At 38.7% G+C, this 12,316-nt stretch overlaps 1 protein-coding gene across 17 annotated transcripts in view; it reads left to right on the top strand.

The window, feature by feature from the left end:
• Positions 1-12,316, top strand: part of EML5 (EMAP like 5) — a 188,452-nt gene that overhangs the window by 17,871 nt on the left and 158,265 nt on the right. Inside the window, exon 1 of one of the 17 annotated variants that reach the window (XR_012091030.1) lies at positions 9,429-9,759. The exons of the other annotated variants lie outside the window; for them this stretch is intronic. The gene's annotated coding sequence lies outside the window, so the exon portion shown is untranslated. Of the gene's footprint in view, positions 1-9,428; positions 9,760-12,316 lie in introns of those variants that run through there. 17 annotated transcript variants of the gene reach the window in all.

The following is a 12,316-nucleotide window of genomic DNA, read 5'->3' as shown; positions in this document are numbered from 1 at the left end:
AGCCACTTAAAGCTGAGAGTGGAATGACATAATCACCCTCGTGGCCACCATCACTATGATGGTGCTGGATCAGACCTGAAGACAGCACAGCACTGTGTCTTGCCTAAGGCTTGCTGTAATCAGTCCCTGGTTACTGCCTATGTTTGCTCAAGGCCCTGGGGTTCTACAATCAGGTAGTATAGCCAGCCAGGCCAGTGTGCTTCCTTTCAGCGCTGTGAGTTCCCCCAGGCTTGGGTGGGTCCACAGGTACCATCCATGAGTCAGGGACTAGAGTCAAAAACCTTAGAAGTCTACCTGGTGTTCTATTGTACTGTGGATGAGCCGGCATTCAAACCACAAGACACAGTCCTTCCCACTCTTCTCTCTAAAGACAGAGGAGCCTTACCCTACAGCCACTGCCTGCCACCACAGGCCATGGAGAGTACTACCAGACTACTGCCAGTGTTCCCTTAAGGCTCAAGGACTCATAAGTCAGCTTGTGGTGAATGTTGCCTAGTCCGGGACTCACTTTTCAGGGCAGTGGGCTCCCTTCTGCCCCAGGGCAGGTCCAGAAATGCCATCCAAGAGTCAGGTTCTGGAATGGGGGACCCCAAGAGCCCACTTGGTGATCTGCCTACCCCATGGCCATGCTGGTGCCTAAGGTACAAGACTAAGTCGTCTTTACTTTTCTCTCTGCTTTTCTCAAGCAAAAGGAGTTTCGCCCCATGGCCACCACAGCTGGTAATGTACTGTATCCTACCTGAAGCCAGCAAGCCTCAGAGGCTCACTCAAGGCCCTTGATATAGTACCCGGGTATTGCTACTGGTTATTCAGGGCCCAAGGGCTCTTCAGTTAGCAGATGGTGAATGCTGCCAGGAGTGGGTCCTTCCCTTCAAGGCAGCAGGTTCACTTCTGTCCCAGGGAATAAAAATGTCGTCTGGTAGCTAGGGCCTGAAACAGGGGCCTCGTGACTTTGACCGAGCAACTCTGTTTTAGAAGTGTTCTGTTTGAGATTATCTAATAAACAATCAAGTGGGGTTTTAAATTAGGCAGTTGAACATACATGTCTATAATTCAGGGAAACTATCTGAGCTGGTATAGATTTTAATGTTATCAGCATATAGACAGTATTTAAAGCCATGAACCTAGATGAGACCATTGAAGGAGTGAGTTTAGATAAAGGATCTAAAAAATGGATTCCTGTGGCACTCCAGCATTTTAATGTAGGGGAAATGAACAACTGACAAAAATGTGGCCAGACAAACATGAGGAAAACCAAGAGTGTAGGATCATGGAAGTCAAGTGAAGAGAGTATTTTAGGGAGAAAGGAGTAATCAGCTGTGTCAAATAAGATGAGGACTGCTTTACCTTAGTGAAGTTTTGCCATAATTATATTGTAATCATAAGACTCCCCAAAAGACTGTGTATGCCCAGGAAAGGCAGAGCTGGAAGAAGATGAGAAAATGAGTCATGTCATTCTTGGTACACAAAACTAGCCTCTTTCAAGATTTGTTCCAATGTATAACTATTATGTATTCATAACATTTCTTAAAAACAGATTTGTTCCAGCAGTTTCTACTTTACTTGGTTATTAAAAAATGACACATAGCTGGCAGCCCTAGATTCTTGCTTCTGCAAAGTATGGTCTTCAGACTAGCAACATTAGCATCATCTGGAAAGTTATTAAAAAACACAAATTCTCTGGGCTCACTCCAGATCTACCAAATTAGAAACTGTAGGTGTGGAGCCCTAGAGTAATCAGTTGTGTGTTTTTTTGTTTGTTTTTGTTTTCAGTTTTTTGTTTTTTTGAGACAGAGTCTTGCTCTCATCGCCTAGGCTGGAGTGCAGTGGCCCGATCTCGGCTCTCTGCAACCTTCGCCTCCTGGGTTCAAGCGATTATCTTGCCTCAGCCTCTCAAGTAGCTGGGACTACAGGCACCCCCCACCACGCCCAGCTAACTTTTGTACTTTTAGTAGAGATGGGGTTTTACCACGTTGGCCAGGCTGGTCTTGAACTCCTGACCTCTGGTGATTTGCCCACCTTGGCCTCCCAAAATGCTAGAATTACAGGCATGAGCCACCATGCCCGGCCCCAGTAGTAAGTTTTTATCACCTCCAGGTGATGTTAATATAGTCTAAAGTTTGAGAACACTGCTCCAGATTCCTGATTCTCAACCCTGGCTGCTTAATAGAAAGTTAAAAGAAAACAAACAAAATAAAACCACCAATGGCCAAGCCTTACCCAAAGAAATTGTGATTTAATTCGTTTAGATTGGGGTCCAGGTATTGTTTGTTGTTTGCTTCCGTTTTTAATTTTTAAGCCTCCCAAATGATTGTAATATGCAGGCAGGGTTGAAAACCAGTGCTCTGGATTTAATAGTAATCCACGTTCAGCTGCTGGGCTAGGAGTCAACCTGAAAAAAACCTCAGGACCTAGCCAAATCCATTCATTTACTATTATGCATTATATAACAATGTGGGTAAGTACTGGGACCCCCTTAAATACTTTGTGCTTCTTGCCTAAGACCCTCCCACGCTGGATATTCCTTGTTTGGAGATTTATTACCAAGCAAAGTTTTCGTTTTCTATTGGTGGATCTGCTCAGTATCATCATGAGCTGAAAACACCGAAAGATATCCTGCATCATCAGTCCAGAAAAATGCTCACTCGCAGGGGACCTGGAAGGTCATAATTATGTGCATTCTGGATGATATCAAGTGAGGTATACTGGGACCCAGTGCCTCAGGTGATGATTTCAGCAGACTCGTGGAGTAGCTGCAGTGGGTTTGGCTGAATTTAAAGGCAGATTGGATTGTTAAAAGATCAAGTGAAACATAGTGCCTGCCTTGTAACACTGGAATGCAGATACCTCTGAAGGAGTAAGCATGAGGGGAAACATGAAATACTTAGAGTAATGGACAGAGTATGTTGGGATGACTAGGGGTAGTTAGGGAAAGCTTCTCTGAGCAAGTTACATTTGCCCCAAAGCATGAATAATATGACTGCGGCAAAGATTTAGGAGGTCCAGACAGAGACTTTGATAGCATAATGAACTTGGCCATTTTAAGGGACAGAAAGGCCAGTGTGGCTGCAGTATAGTAAACAAGAGGAAAAATAGTAGGAGCAAAGGTTTGAGAAGTCAGTGTGTGCATATCTTTTTTTTTTTTTTTTTGAGATGGAGTCTCTCCCTGTCACCCAGGCTGGAGTGCAGTGGCACGATCTCGGCTCACTGCCACCTCCGCCTCCCAGGTTCAAGTGATTCTCTTGCCTCAGCCTCCCCAGTAGCTGGGATTACAGGCATGCACCACCACACCCGGCTAATTTTTTTTGTCTTTAGTAGAGACAGGTTTCACCACATTGGCTATTCTGGTCTTGAACTCCTGACCTTGTGATCTGCCGGCCTCGGCCTCCCAAAGTGCTGTTACAGGCGTGAGCCACTACGTCTGGCCGAGGGCATATCTTACAAAGGTTTGAAAGTGCCATCTTAGATAGTTCAGGTTCATTCTAATTCAGTGGGAAGCTATTGGGTTTTACTGAGGTAAATGATGAGATCAGATTTATGTAATTTTAAAAAGATCTCTATGGCTATGTTGAGAAAGTTCTAAAGGGAAGCAATAGAGGAATAATGGTAGGTAGCCAGGCGGCTACTGAAGTAGTTGTGATGTAAGATGAATGCTGGTTCAGATTAAGATTGTAGCAGAAATGACGGTGATGATAGAGCCAGTAGGACAGGCTAATAGAATGCATGAGATGAGTGAGGAAAAGATAAGTAGTGAGGATGAAATTTAGCTTCTCGGTCCGAGCAATTGAATGGATAGTGATACCATTTATTAAGGCAAGGAGGAAATCAGATTCTCTTTAGGATGTATAGGAATGTATCCATTGTGCTGACCTAGAGATACAGGGTTGGGAGTTATCACCGTCTGTATGCGTTTAAAGTTGTGGGATTGGATGAAATCACCTGGGAAAGGAAGGGAAGATAGCCAAGACAAATCCCTCATACACTTTAACATTCAGAGGTGGGGTGCAGGAGATAATGCCTACCAGTGGAGACAGAAAAGGAAGGGCTGATAAACTGTGAAGTCGGGGAAGCCTGGAGAGGAAAATCTTTCAAAAACATGAGTGGTCAGTTATGTCAAATACTACTGAAAAGTGGAGGGGAATAAGGACATACAGTTTATCATTAGATTTGGCAATGTCATACATGACCTGGAAAAATTTCAGTGAAGGAGAAGAGATGAAAGCCGACTTGCAGTATGTTGACACGATAAAGGGAGTGAAAAAGATGAGACACCCCTTTTGAGAAGTTTTGCTTTGCATGAGGAGCACAGAAATGGAATGATGGGTAATTGGTCAAGGGAATTGTTTTTTAATGGGTATATTTGAATGGTAATAGGAATGACTCAGTAGTGAGGAAGCAATAATTCCAGAAAGCATAGTTCTAGGAGTAAAGTACTTGAAACTAAGGAGAATGGGACCTAGAACACAAGCAGAGAGTTCAAGGAGTATAGACATAAAAGGAAGTCAGAGTCTGCCAGTACAGTTAGATTAGTGAATTTCATGGGAATGAAGTATCTCTTTTAATTCTATCTATATTAATCATTAAGTACAAGACAGGCTTATCTGCTGCAAGGCAGAAGTTGATAGTGGGCAACTGTGCTCATGTGGAAGTTTGGAGGTTGAGAGAGGGATGCATATTTATCAGCTAAGTGTTTAATAAAGTTGTCTACTAGTGTACAGTGCTCATTTGAGATGTGTGAGATAAATGTAAAGGAACATTGATATATTTGCATGTAAGGAGGGAGATTTATGAAGAAGATAATAGCTCACTTTGTTTGTTTAACATGTTATTTCCTTATAGTTATGATAAATTTAGAGATTAAATACTTAAAGCAACTTAATATGTAGTTGTGGGATTTGATGACAGTGCTTATACCTAATTAATTTCCATTACTCAGCAATATTAATAGGAAGAAGAACTTTTACAAATCTGTTCTTTCCATATATTTCAGATGATAGTGTCACAATATGGATGGGTAATAATCTTGTTAAATGTTTTAGAATGGGAATATACCTTCAGATGATTACATCTGTCATTTGTCTCCCAAATTAATCCATAAATGTTGAGTTTCACTATACGTTCAGCAATATACTAGGCATTATGTGGATAAAACTTAACTATAAGATATTAAGTTGACCTGAAGGATACCTGAACAACACTCATGCTTTCATTCTCATTAAGAAAACTGGACCAATCAGAAGAGAATCTTCAGATTCCAACTGTCCAAAAGTAATACATTCAGCTCCTATCCAATATTAATCCTACTGCTTGTGTACTAGATCCCGCTCTCTTTTCCCTGTTTCAGAAACGTTCTCACCTTAACCTACATCAGCATTTTTTCTCTGTACTGAACGATCTTTTGTCAACAAATGATGTGAAAAACAACTGAATATCTCTTATGAGGAAAAAATGAACCCCAGCATATACCTCACCATATATAAAATTTAAAATGTGAGAGGTAAAACTATAAAATTTCTAGAAAAAGCATAGGAAATAGAACACAAAAAGCATGAATTATAAAAAGTAAAATTAGAAATTGAACTTCATTAAAATAACATCAGACCTCTGGATAACTGAAGACAATGGCAGGTAGGTAGGTAGTAACCTCCCAAAATCTCTTCCTCAGACTTTCTGTGCAAACCATAGCCCCAGCATTACTTAAACAGAGAATAGCAAAACTGCAAAATGACTGTAAGTAAAAAGAGAAAAAGAATCAAATTTCAGCCGCTGTTACACGAACGCTCTTTCCTCTTCTCTGCTGCTGAGCTTTGTCGCAAACAATGAACCTAAATGACTGAAAAACAGCGTCTTCACAGTATCTTAACTGTAAGGATAAAGACAAAAAAAAAAAGAAGCTGCACATAATGCTATAATCTAGTTAGTAAAATTGTTCTCCACAGGGCTACCAATTCTGAACTGTCTTTGTGTCTACTAAAGTAAATAGACCTTAGATTATGAGAGCCTACTTTCTCACTCTTGGAGTAAGAAGTTATAAATAAAGAGAGAAGTCTTAAATGAACCCTGTGGTTTTGGATTAGAATCTGAAGTGTTGATACAAATTCATGATTTTTAAATACTTACAGAATTTGTCTATGTATACAGACTATAGAATGTATGCATGGGTTAGTATACATAAATATATTTACTAGTTCTGTCTGCTGAGACAGCCCAAAAGCACTAATCTTCCAATAACAATGATCACTTCTAGCATCCAGATCTTGTTCTATAAACACCAGTGTTCAATAAAAGGAACTAGGGCTTCCTAGAGAAGTAGTTGATTATAGAGCTAGGGCAGAAAAAATATTGGAATATTTTGTGGTACAAGAAAGTAAGTGCTCAAAAAGAGATTATGGCTTATTAAAAGAATATGGAAGCTGACCTCAAGATCTTCTGAAGGCCAAAGATGGAACAATTTGAGTTACAAAATAAATAATGGTAGTATTGAATTTTAACTCATAGAATAAAACAGAGCTCATCAAACAACAGACTATAGGCTAATCTGGCCTGCTACCTATTTTTTGTAAATAAGGTTTTATTGGAATGCAGATATGACTATTTGTTACCTCAGTATTTTGCAACTGCTTTTTTATTACTGCCCCCTAAGGAGCCCTTTTAGATATTGTCTTTCCCTAAACACCTGTATTAGTCCATTCTCATACTGCTATAAAGAAATACCTGAGACTGGGACATTTATAAAGAAAAGAGGTTTAACTGGCTCACAGTTCTGTAGACTGTATAGGAAGCATAGCAGTTTCTGCTTCTGGGGAGGTCTCAGAAAGCTTCCAGTAATGGCAGAAGGCAAAGGGGAGGCAAGGCACTTCACATGGCTAGAGTAGAAGGAAGCGGGGTGGGGAGATCTCATGAGAACTCAGTATCATGAGAACAGCACTGAGAGGATGGTGTAAACCATTCATGAGAAACTACCCCATGATCCAGTCACCTCCTATCAGGCTCCACCTCCAGCGTTGGGGATTACATTTCAACATGAGATTTGGTTGGGGACACAGATTCAGCTATATCAATGCCCTCACCCACTACAAAATTTTAATAGCACAGATATGCTGTATATCAGTTCCTGTATTGAATGTATTTCTGTGCTTTATGCAATCAGACCTCTATGCATTTAAGAACTAATTTTTGCCCCTTCAGAGATGATATTGCTCCCAATGGGAATGCATGGTTTACGTATTATCTATGGCTGATTTAGTGTTATAATAGCTCAGTTGAGTACTTGTAACAGAAACTGGCCCACAGAGCATAAAATGTTTACTGTCTAGCCCTTTCCAGAAAAAGTTTGCTAACTTTTGAAGTAAAATATTCATAAGTTCAAGCTGATATAAATAGATGGTTTAAATAAATAAATAGGAGAGAAAAGAAAACTTCCTTGTAGTAGAATTCTAATTAATAAATGTTGGAGAAAAGAGGGAAAAAAAAGAATCACATTATGGACCAGGCGTGATGTCTCACAGCTGTAATCCCAGCACTTTGGGAAGCCCAGGCGGGTGGGTCACCTGAGATCAGGAGTTCGAGACTAGCCTGACCAACATGGTGAAACCCCGTCTCTACTAAAAATGCAAAAAATTAGCCAGACCTGGAGGTGGGCACATGTAATGTCAGCTACTTGGGAGGCCGAGGCAGGAGAATCACTTGAACCCAGTCAGTGGAGGTTGCAGTGAGCTGAGATCACGCCATTGCACTCCAGCCTGGGTGACAGAGTGAAACTCTGTCTCAAAAAAAAAAAAAAAAAAAGGACAATCACATTACGGAAATATTGTAGTAGTAAACGTTACTGACAGAATCTGCCAATAGATGCTAAAATTAGTGGATGAAAGTTTGAGGAGAGAAATAGCATTTGCATAGTCTCACACTGTCTCCCCTAGCATACTTAGTGACTACAAAGAAAAACTTTGTAGTGTCTTTACGGTGGCATGTACTATTTAACCAAGAGATCGAGGTAAACATCATCAGTAATAATACATGTTGACACCCTAAACCTTCTGATATGATATGCAAAGAAGAACGAATGTAATTTTTGTGGTATTTTTGCCCAAAATGCATAATCCCACTTTAATCATGAGAAACCATGACAAATCCAAATTTGGAGATATTCTCTAAAATAACTGGTTAGTACTCTTCAAAAGTTTCCAGGTTATGAAAGGAAAGGAAAGTCTAAGAAAGTATTATAGAGACTGGAAGTCGCTAAGGAGGAATAGCAGTTAAAATGCAGCATGGGACCCTGGATAGGATCTTGGAACAGAAAAGAGACATTAGTGGAAAAAATGGTGAATTTTGAATAAGGTTTTTAGTTTAGCTAATGATATTATACTCATGTTAATTTCCTTCTTCTTCCCGATTACTATAATATGGTTATGTAAAATGTTTGTATTATAATGAAGTGTAATGAAGGATATAAGAAAACTGTACTATTCTGTAACATTTTATAAGTCTCAAATTAGTCCAAAATAAAACACTTCTTAAATAAATTAAAATATTTTGCTCTTTTAAATATACCATTAAGAAAATTAAAAAGGCAGGCCACAAGCAGACACACATATGCAAAAAAAAATACACTTGAGAAAAGAATTGTACCAAGAATATATTAAGAACTCTTACAATGTAACAATATTATGACAAATAACCAATTTAAAAATAGGAAAAATGCTTTTTGTCCAGAGGCAGGCCCAGTTGTGGGAAGTACATGATAGTATGCAGAGGTTAACATCCTAGACTCTTAGCTCCAGTATAATGAAAAGGGACCCCTGGGAGCTGGAGATTATGGGGGAAATTGTAGGGGTATGGAGCTCAAGAAGGGCATCTTCATAAGGCTATAGTTGACTCACTTCTGTGTTGCACATGCAGGAACGGCCTGCATATCAGAGGCTTTGAGAACTGACCGACAATCATCCAGGTTTCAGATTTGCCCCTGCAGTTTGTGTACATGTGGTAGCACTGCAAAGACTTTAAAACTGAACTAACACTGGAACCCCAGAAGGAGGGCTGGGATATGTGCCTTGAACCTAATTGGATTCCTTGCCTGCTGAAATAAACAAAAATATCAGCATTCTCTGGAAGATTTTAAGAGGATCCAGAATTTATAACATAATATTCAAAATGCTCAGGATATAACTCAAAATTAGCATATAAAAATTACTAAAATCTCAACAGTTTATACAAGAAAAGGCAACAGTTGTCAGCCCCAGGATGACCTAGGTGTTGAATTTATGACAGAATGTAAAGCATTTGTTATAACTGCATGCCATGAAGTAACTATTCTTAAAACAAATAGAATGTTGGAAGTTCTCAGCAAAGAAATAGAAGTTGTAGAAAAATGGAATACTTAGAACTGAAAATATAAAAATATAAATAATTCTCCAGTGGACTCAATTTCTGAGTCTGCATGGTAGCCAGACTGGCCCCAAAGATATCCATACTCTAAATCCTGGAACCTGTGAATTTTTTATGTTAAACATAGCACACATGACTTTGCAGATATAGTTAAGGTAGGGATGGACCTTAAGATATTGAGAGTATCTTGAATTATCTAGATGGTCCCAGTCTAATTATGTGAACCCTTAAAAGCAAATAATTTTCTTTAGCTGGAATGAGAAGACATGCAGCAGAAGTCAGAAAGATTCAAAGCTTGAGAAGAACTCAATGTGCCATTGCTGATTGGAAGATGGAGGTGGTAACATGATGAGGCATGCAGTTGGCCTTGAGGAGGTGAGCAGTTCCTTCTTGACAGCCAGCAGGGGAGTGAAAGCCTCAGTCCCTTTACCACAAGGAATTGAATTCAGCTAATGTTCTGAATGAAGTTGGAAGCTGACTCATCCCCAGAGACTCTAGAAAGTAATTTAATTGTGTTAACACCTTGACTTTTGGCCTTGTAAGACTGTATGCACAGGACTCAGCTGAGTCACACTGTAACCAGATTTCTGCCCTGCAGAACTGGGAGGTAATAAGCTTGTATTGCTTTAAGATGCTAAATTTATGGTAATTTGTCACATTAGCATAGAAAGCTAATATAGTACCCTTGTTACAAACTAGTATGTTACAGTTTTTTTGGATGCCGGCAAAGACATGAAATTCCTAGGTTAGAGACAGAGGACTTTATTATTCATGGCATAGCAAACAGCATGAGCTAGTCACGACAGAATGCACATCCTTTTCAAGTTCTAAAACATTTACCAAAATAGGCTATATATTATAAAACAAACCTTAACAAATTTAAAAGAATTGAAATCATATAGAGTATGTTCTCTGACCATAATGGAATCAAAATAAAAATCAATAACATAGAACAGAAGGGAAAGTAGAAAATATTTTGACCTGGAAGAAAATGAAAATACAACATATCAAAATTTGTGAAATTCAGCCAAAGCAGTGTTTCAAGGGAAATTTGTAGCATTAAATGCATATATTTGAAAAGAAGAATAATCTCAGGTCAATAATGTAAGAGTCTGACTTAAGAAAATAGAAATGGAAGAGCAAACTCAAAAGCAAACAGAGTAGGAAATAATGAAGACAAATTAGTGCAAACAGCAAAACAATAGAGAAAAATCAAACCTAAAGCTGGCTCTTTGAAAAGGATCAAATTGATAAATTTCTAGCTAGGCTGACCAAGAATAAAAAGACAAGACAAAAATTACCAGTATCATCAGGATATCACTACTGACCTATAGATGTTAAAAGGAGAATAAGGGATTACTATAAACAACTTAATTTGACAACTGAGATGAAATGAACTATTCCCTTGAAAGATATGAGCTGTCAAACTCACAAGAAGAAATGATTCCAATTCCACACAATTGCTTATAGAAAATAGAAGGGGAGGGACTACTTCTCAGCTGTGTTTATGAGGCTGGCATTGCTCTAATACAAAATCCAGACAAACATTTGAAGAAAAGGAAACTACAGACAACTGTCCCTCATTAATATAGATGTAAAAATCTCAACAAAATAAGGTAATAAGCAAGTAAAATCCATCAGTAGGATAAATATATCATGACCAGGTAGGGTTCATTCCAGGAATACAAGGCTGGTTCAACATTTGAAAATTAATCAGTGTAATTCACTATATAAATCACTAACGAAGAAAAACCAGATACTATCTCAGTAGATACAGGAAAAGTATTTGACAGCATTTAATACATATTCGTATTTTTTAAAATGCTTAGCAAACTAGGACTAGAAGGCCACTTCTTTAACCCAACTGTAAAAGCATCTGTAAAAAACCTACAGCTAAGTTTGTGCCTAATAGTGAGAGACTGAATGTTTTCCTTGTAAAATCAGGAAAAAGACCAGAGTGTCTATTCTTGTCCCTTCTAAGTAAACATCCTGCTATTGAGGATTTTTGCATCGATATTCATCAGGGATATTGGCCTGAAGTTTTCTTTTTTTGTTTTGTCTCTGCCATGTTTTGGTATAAGGATGATGCTGGCCTCATAAAATGAGTTAGGGAGGATTCCCTCTTTTTCTATTGTTTGGAAGAGTTTTAGAAGGAATGGTACCAGCTCTTCTTTGTATCTTTGGTAGAATTCGGCTGTGAATCCATCTGGTCCTGGGCTTTTTTTGTTCGTTTGTTTGGTAGGCTATTAATTACTGCTCAATTTCACAACTTGTTATTGGTCTGTTCAGGGTTTCGACTTCTTCCTGGTTTAGTCTTGGGAGGGTGCCTGTGTCCAGGAATTTATCCAGTTCTTCTAGATTTCCTAGTTTATCTGTGTAGAGATGTTTATAGTATTCTTTGACGGTAGTTTGTGTTTCTGTGGGATCAGTGGTGATATCCTCTGTATCATTTTTTATTGTGTCTATTTGATTCTTCTCTGTTTTCTTCTATATTAGTCTGGCTAGCAGTCTATCTATTTTGTTATCTTTTCAAAAAAAGCTCCTGGATTCATTGATTTTTTTTGAAAGGGTTTTAGTCTCTCTCTCTCTCCTTCAGTTCTGGTCTGATCTTAGTTATTTCTTGTCTTCTACTAGCTTTTGAATTTGTTTGCTCTTGTTTCTCTGGTTCTTTTAATTGTGATGTTAGGGTGTCGATTTTAGATCTTTCCCAGTTTCACCTGTGGGCATTTAGTGCTATTAATTTCTCTCCAAACACTGTTTTAGCTGTGTCCCGGAGAGTCTGGTATGTTGTGTATTTGTTCTCATTGGTTTCAAAGAACTTATTTATTTTTGCCTTAATTTCATTATTTACCCAGTAGTCACTCAGGAGCAGGTTGTTCAGTTTCCGTGTAGTTGTGTAGGTTTGAGTGAGTTTCTTAATCCTGAGTTCTAA

Source organism: Chlorocebus sabaeus, chromosome 24, assembly GCF_047675955.1.
Source record: "Chlorocebus sabaeus isolate Y175 chromosome 24, mChlSab1.0.hap1, whole genome shotgun sequence".
In the NCBI taxonomy this organism is placed as follows: Eukaryota; Metazoa; Chordata; class Mammalia; order Primates; family Cercopithecidae; genus Chlorocebus; species Chlorocebus sabaeus.
Note: the sequence above shows the minus strand (reverse complement) of the source record. Positions and strands in the feature narration are given on the sequence as shown.